Raw genomic sequence first — 26785 nt, forward strand, 5'->3', positions numbered from 1 at the left:
GAATACCATGCACATTTCATGCCTGCCTGCACTTAAGTTAGCCTATGATTTATTGCCAGCAGGCACAAAATGCATAAACTGTACTTATTGTTTACTTTGGGATTTAATTTGTGCCTTTGGGATTTAATTTGTGCAAGCTGAGATCTATGGATATATTATGCTCCTCAAGAAAAAGGCTAAGGGTTGGGCACCTGGTGTGTTACCCTAAATATATGGAAATGGAAAACTGCAACAAACTTACATGGAAATACATAAAAGAAAATGTTCTCACTTTCTATTCATTCCTATGTATTTATCTATGGGTAATAGGAGTTAATTTGATAAATACGTCTGTAAAAATCCCATAGCAATGAATGTGGGTGAATTTTTCTGTGGTAAACTCTGCTCTCACATTTTGATAAATCTCAAATTTGGGGCAAAATCTTGTAATTCACCATGCTATATAATCCCATCATTCCCGCTAATACACATGTAAGGAAATATATTTTATTACACTGGTCAGCATTTATTTAGGCTACATCTATGAAGAGCTACATTAATGAATGTACTGCTACCAGGCAATTGAAAGGTTTACTTCTCTCCCATAGTAAAATCTGTAATAATTACGAAAGAACTGCAGTAGTAGTTGCATTCGTGCAAGAATATGAAAAGTGACAAGTCTGCACAGTAATCATAAATAATGTAACTTTCCTACCCTGCAGTATAAATACTGCACTAATAAGTACACAATTCAGGAGGCAGCGGCTGGGTATGTATACAAATACCCTGTTTATTGAATATTTATAGAAACAAAGGAAATTTGGTGCCGACCGCTAACTTTTTTCCAACCATTAGATGGGGGTGCAATGAGGATGAGACGACAAAATGCACTTACCTATTATCAATATATATATAGGACATTCTGTGCATTAAGCTACCAAGAAATAGTAGGGAAGGGCATTGGACTTGGTAGCGTTATTTGTCTTCATTGCGCCCAGCTACTGGTTTAAAAATTTAGTGATGAGCACAACCTCCCCTTTGTTGCTATAGTTTATACAGGAGCAGTGGCCAGCTTCATGTTGTAGCTCCCACCCTTTCCAGCTACAGTCAGGTGATCCAAATGGGCCAATAAAAGGGCAACCATTAACCTTAAAAACAAGCAAGTTGCAGGTAAAAGTTCCTTAGTAAAATGTATAATGAAGCAGAACAATTTTTAATGAATCACATGAAAATGAGTGTAGGACTGGACTGACCGGGGATGACGGACATTGCTGGTCAGCTTGAAGTATATTGCAATATATGGACAAATAACTTCTGTTTGCGCATTTCTCTGACAGCTTAATGCACAAAATGCCTTAATGTCCTATATATATGTAGGGACCCATAGGGTTAAGCTCCCTATGGCTTTACTTCCCTATTTTCCCTTATCTGTACTGTTATAGGGCAGACCCCCCTATACTCAGGTTACAGTTTCTAAAGCTATCCCTTACAGCAGTGCTGTCCAATTGGCGGCCCGCGACCCCCCTCTGTGTGGCCCCCCACCTGTCTGGCTGCTTTGATGGCTTACTCTTGTGTAAGCTTTAAATGGTATCAGTACTGAGATTAACTGCCCCCCTGCATGGTTCTCACCTCAGATTCAGGCTGTAATCAGGCTGTATTGTTTAAATATGTAATCCCCTGTGTTGTTCACACCTTTTAATCTCTGCATTGTTCACCCCCTGCAGTGTTCACACCTCAGGCTCAGGCTGTAATCACTCCCATTGTTCCCCTGTTCACAACTCAGGAGCAGTAGAAACCCACAAATAATCCCTGCACACTACAAAAAGAAAATATACTGAGGTGGTACTGCAATTAAAAAGTTTTTTAATATATAGTTATTGTGCAGACTGTAGGAGCAGTGCCAGCATTGTGTCACTGTATGCTGCCTGTGTGTGCCATACACACAGGCATCATAGGGCAAGCAGAGTATGGCACACACAGGCAGGGTAGGGAAGGCAGAGTATGGCACACACAGGCAGAGTATGGCACAAACCAACCAAGAATGGCAAACACAGTGAAAGTATAGCCCACGCAGGCAAGGTAGGGAAGGCAGAGTATGGCACACACAGGCAGGGTAGGGAAGGCAGAGTATGGCACACACAGGCAGGGTAGGGAAGGCAGAGTATGGCACACACAGGCCAAGTATGGCACACAGGCAGGGTAGGGAAGGCAGAGTATGGCACACACAGGCAGGGTAGGGAAGGCAGAGTATGGCACACACAGGCAGGGTAGGGAAGGCAGAGTATGGCACACACAGGCAGGGTAGGGCAGGCAGAGTATGGCACACACAGGCCAAGTATGGCACAAACCAGCCAAGTATGGCACACAGGCAGGGTAGGGAAGGCAGAGTATGGCAGGTTTTTGCTGTACTACAACCATTAATATGGGTATGGTCATGTGATAACATGGGTGTGGTTTCAAGTGGGTGCGGTTTCAAAAAGGGGAGTGGTCAAAACTGGCTTCCATTATCGGCCCTCCACCACGTAGGTCGGAAAAATTCCGGCCCTCGGTACAACAGAAGTTGGACAGCACTGCCTTACAGGTTTAGCTCATTTAACCACTCCCCTTGGCAGACTGTATAGTGTCTTGCACAAGGAAGTGTTTTCCTCTTTGGCTGCTGATCTGCTACCTGACGCAGAGCTCCATCGAGCCTGGGTACAGATCCGGCCCAGTAAGCCACTATCCATCCAAATTAAGTCGGGGACAGGGCCCCGTGAATGAGGAAAAGACAGTATAGCAGCATATTTAATAGCACCCTCTAGAAGTGGTGAGTTCAGACAGAATTATACAGAAAGAGCAGCCATTTGCTCCATCCAGGATAATAGCAAAGGAGTAGTCTTCCTAACAGGCATTACTGGCCTTAGATTAGGGACACAGAAGTGCTAGGGAAATAGGTTAGCAAATATGCCTTGCTAGAGTGAGATAACTTACTCTATTATATACTTTAGGATACATACTGCTACTAACACATGTTTTTTCTTTAAATGTTTTGCTAATTGTTTTTACTTAATTAATTCTGTGCTGTGATTGGCTAATCACATCTAAATGATCATTGGCCTCTCATGCTTTAAATACTCTTTGTGAGCAATTGTTCATTCAGCCTATGATTAAGTACCGAAAGGTACGAAACGCGTAAGGCTTGCTGTTACATGTGTTAGCTTTAAATAAATATACTTTGATTTTACTATTTTTCTTGTGAACTTCTGCAAAAATCCTTTATACCTGAAATCCCGGAGTGCCTGCCTATTGATGTTTTCGGTGTATCCACTCCTGTGCATTAAGGTCGCATGTAACACATGCTCTACAGCACGCTACTAGCCTGGGTTGGCCATTTTATAGCCAAATAGGTGTTACATTTGGCGCCCAACGTGCTTTATATTTGATTTTTCTAATCCGGAGCCATTGCCTTGAGGGGACTGAGTAGTTGTGTGTGTCACTTTAAATTTTACTGACAGGCTCTGCCGGACGCAATAGGCAAAAGGCGCCGCAGGCCTGATCGTATTTGCAGTGTACTGATTGGCCGTGGGTTCGGGCTTGTGGATTCTACCCGAGTATCCCCATTGGCTGTTGGACCTGTCCATCAAGTGCTGCTGACTTTGGCGCTCTTTTCCCCGAAATCCCGCGTAAAGCAGAGCTGTTTACGAGATTTCGGAGGGGGAGGGAGGGGCCTTACGTCACCAGCGCCATTTTGTGGAGTGTTCTAAGGAGACAGACGCGCATCAAGGCTGCTCGCTTAGAAAGTGCACAGAGACCCTTGCGGCTGCAAACGGGTACTACTGACACCGCTCCACAGATATTGCACAAGTGACTGCGTGGCTGCGAGTCACCATACCAGCTGGACCTCCACCTTACCTAGCCTGCGGACGCGGGTAGGATCAACCGGTGAGAGGGTACTGTACACCATATACGCTACCAAGCCACATAGTGGGGAGGATATATAGCAAAGGCTACAGACTGTCCAAATAGTGACGCCTCTGCCTAAACGCGGCTGCGTGGGATAAACAGGGCGCACCTTGCCAGCTGTTATTTTTGCCACAGCGTACCTCATACTACCAAGTAGGGGATTATACAGTGTGGCCTGAAGCATTAACTTTTGCCATTCTGCTCATACTACCCAGACGCGGCTGTGCTGGGATAGGCCTGCGGGCAGAGAAACTCTAAAGCTCCCTACCTAATCATCCCACCAAGGGTTGGGATACTGCGGAGCAGGGGAGGCAAGAACTTTCCCAAACATTTGGTGCTAGTACCTACACGCGGCTGCGGTAGGGGTAACGCTAAGCACCCATAGCACATTTCCAAGCCGCATAGCGGGGCGGATTTAAGTGTGCGCAATACACCAGTCAACCCCACAAACCACACCCAAGATGGCGGATGAGGGGTGGGACGGCTGGCCAGACCCTGAGGCGCCGGAGGGGGCCCAGGGCTTAGAGATTGCTGACCTTGTGCCTCATATCAGCCAGGACAGGTACATTTGGACCGGGACTTTCTCTAGAAAATCCTTATCAGCCCGCCGCCATGTAATGATCCCCTGTTGTGGCGGGTGTGGGAAAGATTCCGAATGGGTCTTCCGGGAAGCCATCATAAGGTGCCCTGGATGTCGGTTTCCTTGTTGGGCGGGGCCTCTTACAGTAAAAGAGGAAGGTCCTACCATTCCTGTCCAAACTGGGGAGCCTGTACCAGATAATCTCCCCGGGTGTCATCACCCATACTGCTGGGCCACACTAGAACCTCTTCAGGGCTCACCTCACCTGCAGTTTCGGATTCCCCTAAAGTGGTTGGGGAGGAAGTGCAGGCATTGGCCCAGTTACAAATATCCACACCCCAAAGCGAGGAGGTTAAGTCTCCACCAAAGGGGAGGGGTCGCGGACGCACCCCAAAACCATCTACCATGGCTGGGCCTGGACTTGCAGCATCACATAGCAGCTCATGCGAGGACAGTAACGCATCGGATAACAACCAGCCCTCCAAACGTTTCCCAAAACCAAACTGGAACGTCAGGGAGTTCAGTTCTTCAGCAGATAGCCCAGACCCTGAGGATCAGGGAGAGTCATCAGCAACCACTCCACCTCCATACCATCCTCAAGAGGGAGAGGAGGAATTTGGGGTCATGCCAGGCAGGGCTGACGCATACAAATCACGGTCGGTGTCCCGGGTTCAGCGGGTCATCAACAAACGTGTCCTCAAGGAGTGGGGGTACTATATGCCGTATGCTCCCGAGTGGGTATACGGCGAAGTAGACAAACACCTTCAGGAGTGGCTGTATGGAGAACTGTTAGAACGAACCGATGTTGGATCGGGTGGCATTTTCCATTCAAATGCTGCCAAGAGGCAAAAGGACTTGGAATTTCTAAATGACACCCTTGCTGAATGGTGGTTCGGGAGAACCGTACTGAAGCACTGCGTACGTACCAGCGGGAAGTTCCAGGAGGACAAGTGCCACAGCCTCATGGCCAAGCTCCCAAGTGGCGCAAAGATCAATAAGCCACATCCCTCCTTCTACAGGTCCTACGAGGACATTCTCAAGAAGTTTGGGGCAAAGGAGTAAGTTCCTCCAGGGTTATCCATTGCTTTATTTGCTGGAGCCCATTTTCTAAGGGGATTGTTCACAAAGAGACTCGCTCCATGGAGCTAGAGGTGAACTCTACCACTGGCCATTAAGATGAACAGTTATGACCAGCCCCGGATGTTCTAAATTTCTCAGTTAAACCCTATATGGTTAAGGGACTGTTTCCCTTGGGGGCACTGCTGAGAACCCTTGTTTTGTTGTAAATAGTTGGGTGAACAACCAAAAAGACTGCTGCGCCCCACCACACTACAACTTCTACTTAGACCTGCTATAGGGGCATGGACTTAATAAAGTTGATGGGTGGGATTGTGTCACAGTTTGAATGTTAACCCAATGCAACATTTCTTTACAGCCAAGTATGTGCCTGGGAACCTGGAACCGCAGGAGTATTTCCCATGTGTGCACCGGAGTGATCCAACCGGACACTCAAGGTGTATGTAAGTCAGTAAAAGTTGCTGTATGTGCCTAACTTTTTCTTTACAGTTATCCAATGTACCCAGGTATACCTCTGGATAGGATACCAGAAGCGGATGTTGGTACTGTTTATATTTTTGCACTAAATTCTTGCACTATGTTTATTGCTTGAAAGTGTACTTATGGTTATTTACCATTGCCGGGTCGGAATGGATTCTTCCCCCGGGTGAATGTAGGGACCCATAGGGTTAAGCTCCCTATGGCTTTACTTCCCTATTTTCCCTTATCTGTACTGTTATAGGGCAGACCCCCCTATACTCAGGTTACAGTTTCTAAAGCTATCCCTTACAGGTTTAGCTCATTTAACCACTCCCCTTGGCAGACTATATAGTGTCTTGCACAAGGAAGTGTTTTCCTCTTTGGCTGCTGATCTGCTACCTGACGCAGAGCTCCATCGAGCCTGGGTACAGATCCGGCCCAGTAAGCCACTATCCATCCAAATTAAGTCGGGGACAGGGCCCCGTGAATGAGGAAAAGACAGTATAGCAGCATATTTAATAGCACCCTCTAGAAGTGGTGAGTTCAGACAGAATTATACAGAAAGAGCAGCCATTTGCTCCATCCAGGATAATAGCAAAGGAGTAGTCTTCCTAACAGGCATTACTGGCCTTAGATTAGGGACACAGAAGTGCTAGGGAAATAGGTTAGCAAATATGCCTTGCCCTAACCTCCAAAAGAGCATGGGACTATGCCGGTGAGCTTTCCTACCTATCACTCTGTTGGTGTTCTACCTGCCCAATCCTCTTAATGAGAAGGGATACCCAGGGGAGCATCATACTTCTGCTATTTATCCAACTTTACATCAATTGTATAACTGCATACTGTTCTGCATCTATTAAGTGAGTATTGATAATCCTGATTACCTTTGTCTTGGACAAATAAAGTATTATCCAGTTCATTCATAAGAATCCTCTGGCGTCCATCTATCTATTGCACCACACTACTGCAGCTAGTTGTAGTTCAACAACACCCTCAGCTCCATTATCTACCTCCCACGTAGCGGAGGCCCACTCCTGTGCATTAAGGTCGCATGTAACACATGCTCTACAGCACGCTACTAGCCTGGGTTGGCCATTTTATAGCCAAATAGATGTTACATATATATTGATAATGAGTGGAGAGGACCCCTTGTTTCTGTCTAATGAATATTCAAGTCAGCTGGCCAATACCTGGCAAAAATAACAGTATGGGCTATTTTCACTTTTTAACTTTGTGGCTGATCATTACTACTGCCAAAATTCTGTAATCAGAGCTGTATGATCATAGCACTATATGTATATACACACTAAACACAGGAAACCAGCAAACTATGTATAATGTTCTCAGATATTTCTGTTTTTGTCATTTAGAGGTCTTAGTATGTTATAGAATAGCTATAAAATCCCTAAAAAATTTCCAATTGGTCTTTTTTATTATCATTTATTCTTTATAGAAATGATTGCTTTGTGAGGCTAAAATATTATTGTTACTTTTGTATTACTTATCTACCTATTCAGTCCCTCTACAATATTTATTCCAGGCTCTTGTTCAAAATACTGCCTGGATGCTAAGGAAGAAGACCTTAGCAACCAGTGAAAAGCCCCTATAACATGGGATGGGCTTTGCTATAAAGCCATGAATGTTTGGGTTCAATTGACTAAGATATATTAGTTATTTTTATGTACTATAATGCTCACTTGTTAAGGAATGAACGGAAAACATCCTTTTTCTCAGAGGGTCATGATTTGTGCCTAGTAGCAAGCTCCATGACCAAAGAATTGGTTTAGAGCAGGCACAGGTTTGTTTTTTTTAGTATTGGGTACATAGGTTCTTTCTCAAAAATATTACAACATCATTACAAATGTGAGGCCTTAGTAGTTTCACAAGTCAGGCTACTATAGAAGATTTCTCAGTAAATGTATGCTCTATTCTGTGGCTCCATCCTAACAACCTAAGAGAGAAAGCAAATAAACAGAGAACAAAATCCTTATTTAATAAAAATGCATCAAAACAAGGCAACAGGTTATGGTGTTTCATTACTGATGCCATGAAATAATCTATCCATTTTTAACCTTCATACTCACAAGCAGAACCTACAGTACAGCATGAGAATGCTAAGGGATACATCTAATGATAAATATCTAAAATATTGCAGTACCCATAGCAGCATGAGAGCTTCATTCATTAGTCTGAATAGAGTTGTTGGCAAAGTAGTATATTGAGCACACTGCAGAGAATGGGCTGTATGCCGTGCACCTATTATTATTTCTTGCTTACATCTCAGCAGTAGTTAAACAGAATGTGTCTTAAAAATCTTGTTCTAGAGAAACATTTGCTAAAACACTAGTTGTTCCTATAATGTATGCGCTACATATATACAGGTATGGCATCCATTACCTGGAAACCTGTTATCCAGAAAGCTCAGAATTACTAGAAGGCCATTTTCCATAATCAAACAAACAAAAAAAAGATTTCCTTGTACTTGATCCCAACAAAGATATAATTTATTCTGGATAAAAGGTCCAAAAAGTGCAAACACAGGAGCACACTCCCAAGTATGTAACCAGGTTGTATGTATTTGTTCCCCTAGGAAACTGGTTTTCCAATATTTCATGTTCGAGTATTTATGTCAGTTATATGAATTTTGGATACACAATTTTGTTCTGTAAGTTTATATGAGGTAAAAATTCTATAGGCCAAATGCAAGAAACAGAAATGTTGCTCCCTCTGTATCTCTGTAAATTATTCTAATTAAATTATAAGGTTTCAAATAAGAAAATGTATATTTTTATTGTACATGTTTGTAAGACAGTATTCTAAGTTGCCAGGTCTAAGACACCCACCACATAGAATATTTCAGGGGAGAACTTGCTTAGCTGAAAGTATGTAAAGCAGCCCAGTGGGAATACAGCCTTTGTCCAACCCTAGTTTATACTGGGTAACTGCCTTCTACTGTACGTCACTTTAATTGCACTTATCCTTTCTGATAACCCTAGTCATTACATCATGGAGTAAAGGCTTCAATTAAACCTACACTTTAAGGGGGGTATTTACTAATGTTTATTTTTTTTCCCCCATTTAGTATGCGTCAAAACTGTGACAAATCCGAAAAGAAAAAGTATGCCATCCAAAAGCACATGTGCTTTATACAACTGGGAGATCTTCCTTTGCTTCATGGTTTTGGAGGTGTTTGTGGTTATTTGACAATTGCATTCGTGCTACAATACTAAAAAGTCTCGTTTTTTTCAGCATATTTTTTTGCTTGTTCGTTTTCAGTTTGGATCTTTTAATAAATGACTAGACATGGCATCCATCCTTAAACCTTTCTGCCTTGCTGCCCCTTACATTTGGAATGCCCTCCCTGATTTCCTCCGGAGAGAATCCTCCCTCAGTCTTTTTAAAACTAAACTTAAAGACTACCTTTTGGAGCACTCACCCAGCACCTGATCTGGAAACTGGCCCTTACACTGCAGTGTCACCCACTGTGACCTACAGAACTTACATTTGCCCATTTGTGTCTGTTAGTTACACCTCCCATATAGATTGTAAGCTCTACGGGGCAGGGACCTCCATCATCTTGTGTTTCTGACTCTTATTGCAACTGTACCTTGTATTTATTTGTATTTATTGTTGTACTTTGTATTTATCCATTATCTTTAACCCCCTGTTTTGTATAAATGTATTCTACTGCACAGCGCTGCGTACATAAGTAGCGCTTTATAAATAAAGATATACATACAGTGGTGTGAAAAACTATTTGCCCCCTTCCTAATTTCTTATTCTTTTGCATGTTTGTCACACTTAAATGTTTCTGCTCATCAAAAACCGTTAACTATTAGTCAAAGATAACATAATTGAACACAAAATGCAGTTTTTAAATGAAGGTTTACGTTATTAAGGGAGAAAAAAAAACTCCAAATCTACATGGCCCTGTGTGAAAAAGTGATTGCCCCCCTTGTTAAAAAATAACTTAACTGTGGTTTATCAATTTCAATTTTCAATTTCAATATCAATTTCTGTAGTCACCCCCAGGCCTGATTACTGCCACACCTGTTTCAATCAAGAAATCACTTAAATAGGAGCTACCTGACACAGAGAAGTAGACCAAAAGCACCTCAAAAGCTAGACATCATGCCAAGATCCAAAGAAATTCAGGAACAAATGAGAACAAAAGTGATTGAGATCTATCAGTCTGGTAAAGGTTATAAAGTCATTTCTAAAGCTTTGGGACTCCAGCGAACCACAGTGAGAGCCATTATCCACAAATGGCAAAAACATGGAACAGTGGTGAACCTTCCCAGGAATGGCCGGCCGACCAAAATTACCCCAAGAGCGCAGAGACAACTCATCCGAGAGGCCGCAAAAGACCCCAGGACAACATCTAAAGAACTGCAGGCCTCACTTGCCTCAATTAAGGTCAGTGTTCACGACTCCACCATAAGAAAGAGACTGGGCAAAAACGGCCTGCATGGCAGATTTCCAAGGCGCAAACCACTTTAAGCAAAAAGAACATTATGGCTCGTCTCAATTTTGCTAAAAAACATCTCAATGATTGCCAAGACTTTTGGGAAAATACCTTGTGGACCGACGAGACAAAAGTTGAACTTTTTGGAAGGTGCGTGTCCCGTTACATCTGGCGTAAAAGTAACACAGCATTTCAGAAAAAGAACATCATACCAACAGTAAAATATGGTGGTGGTAGTGTGATGGTCTGGGGTTGTTTTGCTGCTTCAGGACCTGGAAGGCTTGCTGTGATAGATAGAACCATGAATTCTACTGTCTACCAAAAAATCCTGAAGGAGAATGTCCGTCCATCTGTTCGTCAACTCAAGCTGAAGCGATCTTGGGTGCTGCAGCAGGACAATGACCCAAAACACACCAGCAAATCCACCTCTGAATGGCTGAAGAAAAACAAAATGAAGACTTTGGAGTGGCCTAGTCAAAGTCCTGACCTGAATCCTATTGAGATGTTGTGGCATGACCTTAAAAAGGCGGTTCATGCTAGAAAACCCTCAAATAAAGCTGAATTACAACAATTCTGCAAAGATGAGTGGGCCAAAATTCCTCCAGAGCGCTGTAAAAGACTCGTTGCAAGTTATCGCAAACGCTTGATTGCAGTTATTGCTGCTAAGGGTGGCCCAACCAGTTATTAGGTTCCGGGGGCAATTACTTTTTCACACAGGGCCATGTAGGTTTGGATTTTTTTTCTCCCTAAATAATAAAAACCCTCATTTAAAAACTGCATTTTGTGTTTACTTGTGTTATCTTTGACTAATAGTTAAATGTGTTTGATGATCAGAAACATTTTGTGTGACAAACATGCAAAAGAATAAGAAATCAGGAAGGGGGCAAATAGTTTTTCACACCACTGTACATACATCCATTATCCAGAAACCTGTTATCAAGAAAGCTCCCATAGACTCCATGTTAATCAAATAATTCAAATTTAAAAAATATGATTTCCTTTTTATCAGTAATAAATCAGCAATGTGAAAACACAATTTACAGTGTATACACTCAGGATAGCACGTCTGTAATTAAAATGATGGTGTGATGTTGCAGAGATGTGAAATCAGAATTAAATGACTAATCTGCCAAGACTTTAATTAAACCTTCCACAGATTTACTGAACTCTGCATAAACATTGTATTTATATTTTCAAAATCCATATTGAACGATGAATGGACTGCTTACAAGCTCACTTCCATGGGAAAAGAAAGGTTATAAACTATTACTCCGAAATCAGCAAGTTACCAGATCTAATACACAGAAATACTATTAAATACAGGTATGGGATCCCTTATCTGAAAACCCGTTAGCTCCGAATTACGGAATGCCTGTCCCCCATAGACTTTTAAAACTGATTTTTTTATCTCTGTAATAATAAAACAGTACCTTGTAATTGATCCCAACTAAGATATAATTAATCCTTATTGGATGCAAAACAATCCTATTGGGTTTAATTCATGTTTTATCGATTTTTTAGTAGACTTAAGGTATGGAGATCCAAATTATGGAAAGACCCCTTATTCGGAATACCCTTGGTCCCGGGCATTCTGGATAATGGGTCCTATACCTGTACTATTAAATCCAAAGTAGGAGTCAAATGGATAGCCAGTTTATCCCCCTTTGAATCATCAACTATTTTTATCCAATCAAAACACAAATTAAAAATCCCTTCAAGTCATCTGCGCATGTGGGAGGTCCATGGCTGAAATATGCCGAGCCAGCAGCTTTCTGTACAATCCATTTGTATGGCCTGTAATTAGATCACATGGCAATTAGCCAACGTAGCCAGTTTAGCTTAGCCTCTAGGGCACAGACTGATCATAACAGAATGACTTGTTAAGTACAAACTATGTTACCCTAGGAATTTTAAATCGCAAGCATTAGGGTCAGTTTCCTGAAATTCCTGAACTTGAATATAACAGCATTATTTGTATTTTACATAAACCATGTAAACTGACAAGTGTATAAACACACAGGACTATATAATACAACAACATAGTGACTGTATAAGCAGTATTTTATGAGTGAATTTAAAGAAGAAGGAAAGTCAACCATCACTAGGGTGCTAAAAGTTACATACTCCAGGTCTGCGCCCCTATCAGCAGAAAACTCCACCGGTCTGGGGTTCATCCAACAAGCACCACGGAGCCATCTTCTTCCTGCTCCGCCTTCCTTTGCATGGGGGCGCATACACAGTAAAAAAAAACCAAATTAATAGCTTAGAAACAGCTTTACTTTAATTCAATTTTTTTTACCATAAATATTTCAATATACATCAAGGTAACAATCTCTTTAAATGATTTTCAAGTTTGCAGAATGTCATGTAATGACTTGTTAAAGCTTCTGATTGTCTTGTTAGTATCATAGGAGTGCACCTGTGGCTGTAGTTAAAGCTATACCACAGAATCACATATTTAATGGCAAGTTCACTAAATGAGACAATCCAAATCATGTGGGAATGTTAGATATAGTTTTATGACACATGGAAGCCATTGGTTTGATATTTCTTGATATAATTTGCTTCCTAGCAATGAAAGAGTGTGTTAAATCGTGCGCTAATATAGCAAGCGGCAAAATATATCGTGCGCAGTGGGAATTAACACACACGTGGAAAATAACGCAAGAAAAACGCTCATTGCAACTTAAAATTTAGATGCGATGGTTTCGCATAATTTGACGCGTGTCCTTTTAGTGAATCGTGTGTTAAGTCACAAAAAATAAGAAGTGATAACATTTTTAATGCATGCTATAAATAGGGCTCGTTTTAACGCACTTTAGTGAATCAACCCCATAGTCCCTTGTCGTCTTCACTCCACTTTATTATAAAAAGCAAATACTCCACAAACCCATGAGGACAAACCAGGGTCTGTCCACACCAATATGCCACCCAGTTGACTACCAAGGGAAAGCAGATTGCACATAAATAAATACAGCTGTAATAATAAGAAGTGTAATGACCAATGAATACAGGAGTGAAATAAACAAGAATGCCTTTCAATAAGTTCCTGAATTGCTCCTTTCCCTGTACCCTACAATAATTTCATACAAACCTAAACAGCCAAACACTTTTAAAAACAAGTAAGATCTGTGAATGGCTTAGTCTGATGCCACACCAGGCGTATGGCGTATAATTTTTGGCAAGCTGAAAAACGTTTGCCAAAAATATACGCCATACGCTCCTACCTGTGCTTGCACCCGAATGAATGGAATACGCTTGGGTGCAGGCACATGTAGCCGAAATACGCATAAAAACGCAAGACTTTGCATTCTCTTCATGTGCCAGCACCCGAGCGTAGCTCATTCATTCCGGCTGTAACCCACTCGGTCCCCTCCCTCCTGCTTTGATTTCTGGCTTGTGGACATGCTCAGTTGTTCTAAGCTCAGATTACTAAACACGCCCTCCAGTCTAGCAGCCAGTAAAGAGATGGCATTGCTGGTTCCCATAGAAACTCAGCTCTAGCTGTCTGCTTCACTTTTTTTCTCCTAACCTCCTCTCCTGAGCTCAACTCAAACAAAGCACAACTATTATCAAAGGCAGTTCTGCCTGTGTGAGCTTGCATTCTTGATGAAATGTATGCTGAATAAGGGTCTGTGTGTGTGTATGCTGTTTGCAGATTTAAATGTATCTGATTATGTATCAGAGGAAAAATGGCCACCTGGTGAAAGCTGCAATTCGCTTTAGGAAAATGTGGTGGTGCTGGCAAACGGAGGGGATACAGTACACATGATGCCATTTGGGTGGGGGAGACATGCCCAACTGATATACATTGTAGGCGAATGTAAGTTTTATATGTCCTTTAAATGAAATCTACCCTGCCTAACCGCAGGCCGAATTTGTGGCAAGGCCACAAAGGCTGGGGCCTAGGGCGGCATAAATTTAGGGGCAGCATGCCGCCCAGCCGCATTAAAATTTGCTTACATGTGGAGCACTGGGGACGGGACGTGCAAAAAACTTCAGTGTTTCCTGTCCCCAGTGCTCCATATGCGAATGCGTGAGCCACATTTAAATGGAAAAAGTGTTGGGGAGCAACACAAGCATAAAAATGGTTCCTGGGGGTGCCAATAAGAGCTATAATTGGCCACTTAATAGCCCCTATGTGGATTGGCAGCCTATTGGCTCTGTTTGGCATTGTACTTGGTTTATATGCAACCAAAACTTGCCTCCTTACCAGAAATTCAAAAATGAGCACCACCACAGTAAAGCCACTGGGAGCAACATCCAACGGGTTGAAGAGCAACATGTTGTCCCCGAGCCACTGGTTGGGGATCACTGTCTTATAGTAATGTGTGCTCTTCTCATCCTCACATCAAAGCTCACTGTATAAGGTAAAACAAGTGACCTTTTCGGATTTGCTCGGTTTTGTTATTTTAATTGTCTCCTTGTTGCACAGCACTGCTATATGTTATGCTATTCATCTTTTGAATAATGGTAAACCTTGCAAACAAGGAGCTTTTAAACTGTTCAGGTGGTTGAAACAGCCATTAAACACATTTTAATTTAACAAACATTTTAGAGCATGCTGAATTTTGTTTATGCATTCAACATTAGGAAGAGATTTCTTTACCCTAATTAAGGAAAGGAATTAAAAAAGAATGATATGTTTCAACTGAAACTGCAATGGGTTCTGTGGCTTAACAAATGTAATTAGGAAAAGACAACACAGTCTTTCAGGAAGTGCTATTGTATGGGGTCTGGCTAGACAAATCAGAAGATTAAATACTTTCTATTTAAGATATGGCATTTGGAAAGCAGCATATTTGAAGAGGATTTGATCAAGGGATATTAAGCACTGTATGCTTTCATGGTGCAATGCGGAAGAATTAGGCTAGCGACATATGGGTCAGCTCAGGAGGAGTCCTGCTTACCATAAGCAACTCTTCCTACAGTGGAGGAAATAATTATTTGACCCCTCACTGATTTTGTAAGTTTGTCCAATGACAAAGAAATGAAAAGTCTCAGAACAGTATCATTTCAATGGTAGGTTTATTTTAACAGTGGCAGATAGCACATCAAAAGGAAAATCGAAAAAATAACTTTAAATAGACTTAATTCTACTAGATACTGTATATCATGACCTGGATGAATGAGAATCTTCATAGACATATAAACTTTAAATAAAAGATAGCAACTGATTTGCATTTCATTGAGTGAAATAAGTTTTTGAACCCTCTAACAAAAAAAGACTTAATACTTAGTGGAAAAACCCTTGTTTGCAAGCACAGAGGCCAAACGTTTCTTGTAATTGATGACCAAGTTTGCGCACATTTTAGGAGGAATGTTGGTCCACTCCTCTTTGCAGATCATCTCTAAATCCCTAAGGTTTCGAGGCTGTCTCTGTGCAACTCTGAGCTTGAGCTCCCTCCATAGGTTTTCTATTGGATTAAGGTCCGGAGACTGACTAGGCCACTCCATGACCTTAATGTGCTTCTTCTTGAGCCACTCCTTTGTTGCCTTTGCTGTATGTTTTGGGTCATTGTCGTGCTGGAACACCCATCCACGACCCATTTTCAGTTTCCTGGCAGAGGGAAGGAGGTTGTCGTTCAGGATTTCACGATACATGGCTCCGTCCATTTTCCCGTTAATGCGAATAAGTTGTCCTGTGCCCTTAGCAGAAAAACACCCCCAAAGCAAAATGTTTCCACCCCCATGCTTGACGGTGGGGACGGTGTTTTGGGGGTCATAGGCAGCATTTTTCTTCCTCCAAACACAGCGAGTTGAGTTAATGCCAAAGAGCTCTATTTTGGTCTCATCAGACCACAGCACCTTCTCCCAGTCACTCACAGAATCATTCAGGTGTTCATTGGCAAACTTCAGACGGGCCTGCACATGTGCCCTCTTGAGCAGGGGGACCTTGCGAGCCCTGCAGGATTTTAATCCATTGCGGTGTAATGTGTTTCCAATGGTTTTCTTGGTGACTGTGGTCCCTGCTAATTTGAGGTCATTAACTAACTCCTCCCGTGTAGTTCTAGGATGCTTTTTCACCTTTCTCAGAATCATTGACACCCCACGAGGTGAGATCTTGCGTGGAGCCCCAGAGTGAGGTCGATTGATGGTCATTTTGTGCTCCTTCCATTTTCGAACAATCGCACCAACAGTTGTCACCTTCTCTCCCAGCTTCTTGCTAATGGTTTTGTAGCCCATTCCAGCCTTGTGCAGGTCTACAATTTTGTCTCTGACATCCTTGGACAGCTCTTTGGTCTTTCCCATGTTGGAGAGTTTGGAGTCTGCTTGATTGATTGATTCTGTGGACAGGTGTCTTTTATACAGGTGACTAGTTAAGACAGGTGTCCTTAATGAGATTGACTAATTGAGTAGAAGTGTCTAACCACTCTGTGGGAGCCAGAACTCTTAATGGTTGGTAGGGGTTCAAAAACTTATTTCACTCAATGAAATGCAAATCAGTTGCTATCTTTTATTTAAAGTTATTTTTTCGATTTTCCTTTTGATGTGCTATCTGCCACTGTTAAAATAAACCTACCATTGAAATGATACTGTTCTGAGACTTTTCATTTCTTTGTCATTGGACAAACTTACAAAATCAGTGAGGGGTCAAATAATTATTTCCTCCACTGTATGTATTGTCAGTTGCTTGTGATTTTTTTATTTTTTTTTTACAAATCAGAGCAAGTTCATAGGGGATTGGAGAAACCTAGCATCAGGGTAAAACTGATCAAATTCCCTGTAATCCAAACACAATTGTTGCAGGAGAAAGTTACAAAAGAACAATGGATGGTGCAGGAAGCCTGTCTAGGAGTAAAAAAAACTCCTAATAACTAATAAACCTTTGAAAAGAGAAAATCAATGTAATTTACAATGTAGACTAATCTCCCCCCGAAATGCCAACCCACCGGCAAGAATGTAAATCGCCGGTGGGATGGCATTTTGGGGAGTCACCCGCAATAGCAAAGATTTATCACAGCGACTAATCTTCCCGTGTGCCACTGCCCTTAGGGTGAATACACATGGAGCTACTAGTAGCAGCTACTTGCCTCGGCTACAAAAACAGACAATGCTGATAATTGTCTCTACGTGTTTTTTAGCAGAGGCAATTCTCAGTATTGTCTAGGCAGGGTATTTTCTGGGGTTTTGTAGCCAGGACAAGTAGCTGCTACTAGTAGCTCCGTGTGTATTCCATGTGTCTTCACCCTTAACACAAAGGTTGCTATCTTGCAAATATGATCATTCCTATGAAAGATCAGTTGGCAGACTAGTAATAAATATAAAGTCACCTGTTGGGAACCAGCCATGAACATCATCCCTTGCCACTATCACTCTATCTTTATCATCAAATGAACTATTCACAAACAGACTTTATTGTTTGTTTCAGCCAAATAACCCATTAGAAACCTGACCGATCAAGAAAATGACCAATATCTATGGTAATGATCACTTCTTGGACACAGGTTCTGAAAGTCATATAAAACTATGTAATGATTGTTTGCACTGGAGAAGAGATACATGGAGGGATACGTTCACATAAATATATCAGGAGATGGCACAATGTGACTTACTAACCATTAGTCCTTTCCAGAGGACAAAAACATATCCATTGAGATTTAAAGAAAGGTTTTTATCCTGTTGCAACGAAAACAGTAAAGTTCTGAAATTCCACCTTCCTTAAGCAGTTGCAAAAACAGATATATAAAACAAATTCAAGAAAAGTTTGGATACATTTTTAGCAAGGAAGAAACTGTAAGGCTACTGACATTAATACAAAGTTGATGCAGCTACAAAATGCATTTTTTTCACTGCAGAAACAAACTAAAAACAGCTTCAGATGTATTGTTTTCCCATTCCTCATCAACACATCAAAACTTGATGGACACGCATCCATGAACACAAATGTATACCGATTTATAAAAAAAAACAGCTCAATAAAATCTCTCAAAAGGAGCTATGTGCTAAGCACATCAAGCTCCAGTCTTTTGGAACAAATATCTTGCACTGTCAGCCTATTAAAAGAAAGTTTAGTGCAGGCAACATAACTACTGTACATCACATGTCTATGAGTCCAGCTATGTGTCAGATGTGCCTTACAACATTAATTAAAATCTGATTTACGGGGGAAGGGGGGGGGGGGGGCAGGCGATGAATTTCAATTTATTATTAGCTAAGTCAACGTAACATAAAAGCAAAGGTTATCATAAGTGGATGCTGTCCAACTATATAAATGTGCCCTATAGACTCCAATGAAATAGCGCACTCAGTGAAAAATGTATCATGGAAAATACAGAATGCTTGCATGCATAACCAAGCAATAACTTTGCATAAGCATAAATAACCAGATCAGGTTTGTTATACTCCGGGAGAAAAGCTGTCTTTGTACCTTAAAAAAAATATTCCCCTTCTTCACCAGCCTCCGGTGCAACAATCGTCCACTTTCTAGAAAACCGCCCACTTTAGCTGCCTTCATATACTCACTTAAAATCTAATTTCCACGGCTGGAGACGGTCTGCGGCCCTGCAAAGCACTTTTATTTACTTCTGCATTGACAATTATAACATTGCCATATAATTCCATTAGTTTTTTTGTACAGCACTACATAATCAACATTCATTTTAGTAAAGCTGCCAGAGACAATATTGGCTTAAAAAACAAAAACTCAAGAAACAGCAGAACTGTGTTTGTATTACACTGCAATAATAATACTTGACTGACTAAATCTATTTGGTTACATGTATCTGAAAGCAGTTTATACTTAAGAGCATTTGTGTTTTGATTTCCTTTTTCTGTGCAATAATGAAACAGTACCATGTACTTAATGGTAACTAAGCATGAATCCAGCATGAATCCATATTGATGGCAAAAAAAAAACAAATTACAGAAAAAACCTTTATCTGAAAATGCCCTGGTACAGCATCCCTGATAATAGAACCTATACCTGTAATTATAATATATACCGACACAATATATATAATGGGGGAGAACTGAATTGCTATCAGTAGTACTTCTGTGATGAAGGACACGGGAGCAGATGAGTGAATCAATAGCAACTGACACTATTCTGAAGGATTTTTTTGAAGGACCCAGATTATTTACAGTGGTTAAGTGGGAAACGTCAGTAAAACAGTTTTTTTTTTTGTTTTGTTTTTTTAACCCAAGTAGAGTGTAATGTACTTTTTACCTCCTGAAATACAAAATGTATGAAGGTGGGAAAGATAAAGTCATTATGGGGTTATATAATAAAAGATACTTAGGGGCCCATTCATGAAAGCACAAATTTTCGCTGGTTAAAAGCACGATTGAAAAAAATTCGGTGTAACCATCATGTTTTCTGATGTGCGAAAATTGCTCAAAAATTCTTTTCACAATCGCATGAAAATATCGTGGTTGCAATTCGAAAGTCACAAAGTTTTCAGATCTGAATGATAGTAAACGGCTTGAAAACCTTTCTGGCTTTAAAACTTCAATGTATTATTTTGGAAGCCTTCCATAGGACTCAATGGCACTCTACAGCTCCATAGGAGGGGGTTGTGGGCGCACTCCACGGCTAAAAAGAGTATACAAATACAATGGAAGTGACAGCTCCAACCTGGCCAAAAGATAGTCACAATACCAACGCTTGAATGAATTCCGAAATGGTCTTAGTCTTTGCGAAAAATACAACTTTTTCGTGGACGTTAACGCAAACCACAAAAAAGTTGCATCATTTTAACAATATTATCATGTTCATTACGAAAAGTTCTATAAATTAGAAAAAATACGATTTTTTTTTCTGAAAAAATAAACAGGTAGCATCTACTGGTCACATGTGCATGGATATAGATTTGCCAGTGAACTTTCAGTTCTGGTGGAGGGATCTATAGGCCACTATGATGACTTTTCCCAGTACATTTTCCAGTATCTAGAGGTCCACTATTTAGTCAACTTTTAGTATTATACAATGTTGAATATTGTTCAAAGAGTGAATACTTATTGCGCTTGCAATGTTATGTATTGTGTTAATTAAACGTATGTGGGTGAATTTTACACTTAAAGGACAAGGAAAGTCAAAATCTATTAAGCTCACTATTCAATAGTACTACTATAGCTATGTAAAAACGCTATATTTGTGGCTTGCCTAATAAATGATTTACAGAGATACACTTACTACTTACTACCTACTCGTTTCAGTGAACGGTGCCGCCATCTTTAGTAGGGATGCCCACTTCCTTTCCCTCACTACTCTCTACTGCACATGCTCCAACCCCCCCCCCTCCTGCGAACAGACACAGAGAAAAAAAGTACACAAGCACCCGACCACAGTACAGCCAGCAGGTTTGGGCAGTGAGTGCATGGCGTGGGGCAGGGGGACTCATGAGTATACACATACATAGTACATACACAGTACATACATGCTCTGCCTGGGGATATTGGCTCTGTACCTTTCATATGCACTCATCATGGTGCGAGCTTCATCAGTTAGTGCTGCTGGGCTGTCTCTAGTAACCTTGCCCTGCAGCTTGCAAGCACAATGCACTGACTCACCAACCTAACCCCCCCCCCCCCCGCTCTGCACCGCACCGCTCCACGCACAAGTACACAAGCACCAAGCCCCCCCCCTCCGCACCGCACACAAGTACACAAGCACCAACCCCCCCAATCCCCCCCGCCACTCCGCACAGGTCCGCTCCCCCGCCCCCCAGCACCTGCCAGCGTCCTCTTTTTATGGCCCCAGGTTTCTTAGCGTAAACCACGCTTAAGTATGGCACATTTTTTAGTAAGTTTTCCAGCATTATCATAATTATTATTGCACATACATATTTAGCAGCGCTATCAATTCCAAAAGGCACTGTAAACATTTTTGCCAAAGAATACATTTTCTTTTATAACAGCCATCTCTAGGAAAAACTTGCTCATTATTATCATATATTTATGTGAGAAGTTCCAACATATTCTGCTGAACACTAAAACATACAAAATAACATACAAAGCAACCAACCCTGATTCAAAATGCAAAGGGGGCCCAAAAGAGTTTACAAGCAAAAATTTGAAGAATATATTTTAGTTTACTTTTACTGGCAGTCATCTAACAAATGGGGAAAGATGAAATTGTTCATTACAACAAAAATGTGAGGCTTTGGTGAAAAAAAAGGGTTGACGACCCCTGGATTAGAGAATAAGTGACTACATACTCAATGATTCAGGGCCTGCTGACATGGACAAACTTATAGCAGAAGCAGCATTTGGCATCTTAATGACAATATGCCATGTGAGTTCAAGCGTTCATCTGGATTTCTAGTAGCAGTCAAAAGAGGTTTCATGCCTTCACATCAATGGACTTTCAATTTTACTTGCTCTTTATCCTGCAAGTTACACATCAGATCTTTGAGGCAGAAAAAATTTCCATTAAAATTAGTTAGCATGGTGTTGAGAAGAATCTTAAAACAAAGACAAAGCTACAAAAAAAAGCCCCAACCCTATATTTTCTGGCTCTGTGTACTATGCATTCATTACACCCAACATAAAGCAATAACTATTAAAACGGGGCAGTGAAGGAAATCCTCATTTAATCGCTTTTGGTGCTAATGAATACCTTTAACATATGTGAACAATGTTATTCCACTTAACAAAGCAGAGGAAATCTGCAAAACTACAAGCAAACACTTGTGACTTGTAATATCACTTGAACAATTATTGTCACTGTGATGAGAATATCCATCAGCAATCAAGGTCATAAACGGACTCTTGCAATCTACAGCTTTAATGCTAATTTCTAAGACAGGGCTGGAATTAGAGGTAGGCAGAAGAGGCACCTGCCTAGGGAGCAACAGGGGGGATTGCATCCCCTCCTGATGTTGCTTGTCACCATGCACCCCTCCCCCCCCGTTGCAACATCACTGTGTATGTGCGTGCCTGAACCCACACACAGGGGGCAGGCGAGGTGGCCGGCCAGGTTGCCTAGGGCACTCAAGCAGATCGGAAGTAACAGTGGGGGGCACTAGGAAGGTAACTCGTCTCCCTACCCCTAGTAGTGGATTGCTTACCCCCAATGTTGATTGTCACCACGCTCCCCACTCTGTCCACCACGTCACTGTGCATGTGTGCCCGCACCAGCACGCAGGGAGGGAGGCAAGGTGGCCGGCTGGGTTGCCTAGGGCGTCCAACCAGCTTGACCCACTGCTGGTTACACAGGGCTGATTCTCAGCCTGTGGATAAACGCAGGACAAAAATCATCCCTGATGAGCCCCCTGTATTAGCCCTCTTCCTCACCTGCACCTGGAAGGCATACATGGCAGATTTCGGCACAGAAATCCACCACATGTGCATAGACCTGGGCCAACGCAATAGTTCCGGGCGAGGTGGCTGGCTGGGTTGCCTCCTTCTGTATAGGAAGGAGTCAGGCTAGGCTGGATCAATCGATCACCGCATAGTGGACGCTTCCCCCGCTACTTCCCCTGCATCGCCGTATCGCCTTTCTTCAAATGACCGGAAGCCAACTTTTAACAGGTATTTTGTACTACAGCATTCAAAATAATAAATGGTTTGTAGGATAGGGCAATTATTGGGGCAGGGTAGAATAGATTTTTTAGTTAAAAATTTTTAGTGTTACTTTTCCTTTTACATCAAGTACAAGGTACTATTATTATTTTTACAGTGAAAAACAGAAGAGTCAAGATCGACAACTCTCTGTTTAATAGTATACTATGGAAAAGAGCAATTCCATATTTTGGAGCTTTCTGTATACTGGGGTTTCACATTAAAAGATCACCTGTCCAGCGTTAGAAGTTACTGAAGCAAATTAGAAGTTGTTCCTATTTAAAAATAAAAAAGGTTTAAAATATAAACCTTCTAAAAATTCTAACCTTTTTCTCTATTCTCACAAGGTCTTTGTTTACAAATAAAAAGTCACTGAAAGAGAAGACACCCCAATGTGGTTTGCATTCGCTGACTGCAATAAATAATTTATATATAAATGTATACTATGGCGACAAGCCAATTAATTTTCAAAATAAATGCACATTAGCCAAAGAAACCAGAACATATTCTCATGAGTCCTGAAGTAGCAAATGTTTCAGATAATAGAACGGTTGTTTCCCCCGTGTCTACAAAGTGCTCTGTTAGTGGTAGGTGCTCATGAAGAATGGTCACTGCAGAATGGTAAATCAGTTTATAAAGTTAATAGGGATGCAGTGAATCCAGGATTCGGTTTGTGATTAGGCCAAGATTCTGCCTTGGCTAAATACATGTTCCTGGCCTAATCAGAATCATTAAAATAATGTGACTTTTTGTTAAACAAACACAGGGTGCGCGGTGCTCTTTGACCCTTCCGTATCCTAATTTACTTTTATGAAGGATTCGGGGTTCAGCCGAATCCAAAAGTAGTGGATTCAATGCATTCCTAGTTGCTAATATTTCTCCTTTCAGCTAACCAGTTTTGTCTTTCAGTAGCTAAAAGTCCCACTATGAAATTATTCAGAGGGAACTTGAGAAACGGAGAAAAAGCATAGCAGCATAGGGAATGAGATTGTTGTGCAGTGTAAAATTTGAGGTGTGATTTTGTTGGAAGTGCAAAAATCACAAAGAATGCATTTCCCAAGCTACCAGGGCAGGCTTTCTCACAGTGCAGAGTACCAAAATATCAGTTTATGCTGTTCATTCTACCCAAAGTTATCTGAAAATGCTTAATTAACAGTGGGAAAACTGTGGGTAAGAGCACCCTATGGCACTACTGGGCATCACAGCAAGTGTCAGCTAACAGATTATCTCCTGTATCAAGCAAAAATAAACTATCACAAAAATGCAAGAAGCATAAAACAAAAGTCAGCTTGTTGTGCTGCATGCATGGTGAGATTTAGAACAAATGTTGAAAAGTTAAAAGCAGAATTCACAATAACACCACAATCAAAGCTAAAATCTTGAGGCTGGCTAGAAATATTGCAGCTTTTAAAATGTATTTTGCCTTTCAGTTGGTTAAATATTTTTGCAAAACATGCTTTAGATGGAAGGACCCACTAATCCCACTGCACTTCTCGCTTTTTAAAACCAAGGACAGAAAATAAATTGTTAGGGTGTACTCAACATATATTGTAATTAGCCAATGGACTTTCTGAGTGATTGCTCAGCAGAAGTTCACAGTCTGTTCTGTTAAGCCCCATATACTATTACATCCATTTGAGACTAAAATCTGTATGGTCCAATCAAGGTCATCAGGAGTGGACAGGGGAACAGGAGTCAATTGTCCCATGGTGGGGGGAGGGGCCATTTGATGTTAAAGAGCAATTCGTGGGCCTCAGAAGGATAAGGTCTTTGTAAGAATGGGTGGGATTTGAATGGGTTGTGGGTGACATTTGTAATAATTTGGGAGTGGCTGGGGGTGTGGTCATGCATGCAACAGCCATTCCAGGGGACCCAGTGGGCCTTCCTAACTTCCTAGTAGTATAGGTCCCCATAATTACTAAAGGCAGCACTAGGTCCAAGAAAAGGTGTTGGTATTATAATGGTAGAGCAGGAACAAAGAGTGATATACCTAGGGCTTTATCCAAAAACTCCAGCATTACACCATTTATGTGTCGGGGGGTATGAGTAAATCACTTCTTGTAGTGGTAACCTCATATGTTTTTGTTCATTGCCGACTTGGCACTTCACCCAGAAGCTTTCTCCTTTCCATTCTGCATTATGTTGGGCCAAATGGATGTTCAGAATGATTACTGTTCAAACAGCAGCGTCTCTGGTCTGACGAGTTAGACACTGTCCAAAGGGCATCTGAAAGCCAAGCCCATTACCCAGCCAAGCACAGAGGCAGCAGGGAAAGTGCTGGGACTCAGCAAACATTGGTTAGCACAATCTAGCAGCAATTACATGTACAAAAATCCAGTGTTGCCTTTATTCTATCATTGCCAGCACAGAAATCATTCATGGCCCTTTCCTCGGGCTACACATTTAACTGATCCAATGACAAGGAACCTGTGCAAACAGGCATTTATAGTATGACGTATGAAGCTAGGTCCAAATTAGCCTTATACTGTGCATTTCCATCGTGCTATGGCTGGAATCAAACCTTATTCATACAAGGCGGCAGTAATATCCAATAAGCCACCATGATAATGTAACTGAACACAATACAAGTAAAAATTGCCTCTGAAATCTATTATACAACATAAAAATTAACAAATTGTCCCCAAAACCATAACATTCTCACCACCATGCTTTACAGTCTGTATCAGGCTCTTCTAAGCACATTGTTTCACAAGTCCTGGTCTTTGCCAGGATTTGCAAAATTAAGCGCGCATCCCCCCCCCCCATGCGCAGCCCCAGCACGCACACACGCCGCGTCTTGCGCGTGTGCGTGCTGGGGCTGTGCACGGGGAAGGGGGGTGCACGCGTCGCGACAAAGGGATGCGCCGGTTGGACACGGATGCGTCGGTTGACCAAGGATGCATGGTGATATTGCTTTGTCAGTGGCTTTATAGGTTGGTAATAAGCAGTGATACATGATCCAGTCTTGGCAAGAATGCTACATTTCCTAGGAGAGGGCATCCAAACCAGCCAGGAGATAGGGAGGAGAGCAATGCACAGCTGCTGAACCTCAGATTATCTTACAAGCAGGAGGTGGGGGCAGATTGCATCCTGCCCCGCACATAGTAAGGGAATGTTTTATTTATTTACTGTTATTTATATCACATCAGTCCCTGCCCTGGAAAAGCTTGCAATCTAAGGTCCATATCTGGTTGCTAGGGCCTTGTTTACCTTAGCAACCAGAGAGTGGTTTGCAGAAGAGACTGGATGAGATAAGAGTCAGAAATATTTACTGTTTCCTAGTACACATAATCTTATCTTTCTTAAACTTGTGATTCTACATCACTCACCCCAAAAAGTATACAGAACTATATAAGAATTAAATAACAAATTTACACATCACAATTTCAATATGTATGTAAAATTAAATGAGATATTAACCTTGCATATGGTTATCTTATGTTGGATGCGCCACATTTTCCACCCCATACCTTGTGTTTATTAATATGGTAGTCATGTAAGCACTTGTGAGTTTCCTTTTATTAAATAATTTGATTATTGAAACTTAGCAGTAGCGGCTGCATTTCCTACCCTAGGCTTATACTTGAGTCAATAAGTTTTTCCAGTTTTCTTAGGTAAAATTAGCTACCTCGGCTTATACTTGGATCGGCTTATACTCGAGTATATACGGTACCCTAGTTGTGTAAATTAAGATTGGTAAGGTTGAGATCTGTAGAACATACGAAGGTCAGGGCTGACACAAAATGGTGTAGAGCAATGATTTAGAAAGCTGGTCATAG

General features: G+C 41.5%; 1 protein-coding gene across 2 annotated transcripts in view; it reads right to left on the minus strand.

The window, feature by feature from the left end:
• Positions 1–26785, minus strand: part of arfgef1 (ADP ribosylation factor guanine nucleotide exchange factor 1) — an 83195-nt gene that overhangs the window by 45058 nt on the left and 11352 nt on the right. The gene's annotated exons all lie outside the window — the stretch shown is intronic.

Source organism: Xenopus tropicalis, chromosome 6 (assembly GCF_000004195.4).
Source record: "Xenopus tropicalis strain Nigerian chromosome 6, UCB_Xtro_10.0, whole genome shotgun sequence".
In the NCBI taxonomy this organism is placed as follows: Eukaryota; Metazoa; Chordata; class Amphibia; order Anura; family Pipidae; genus Xenopus; species Xenopus tropicalis.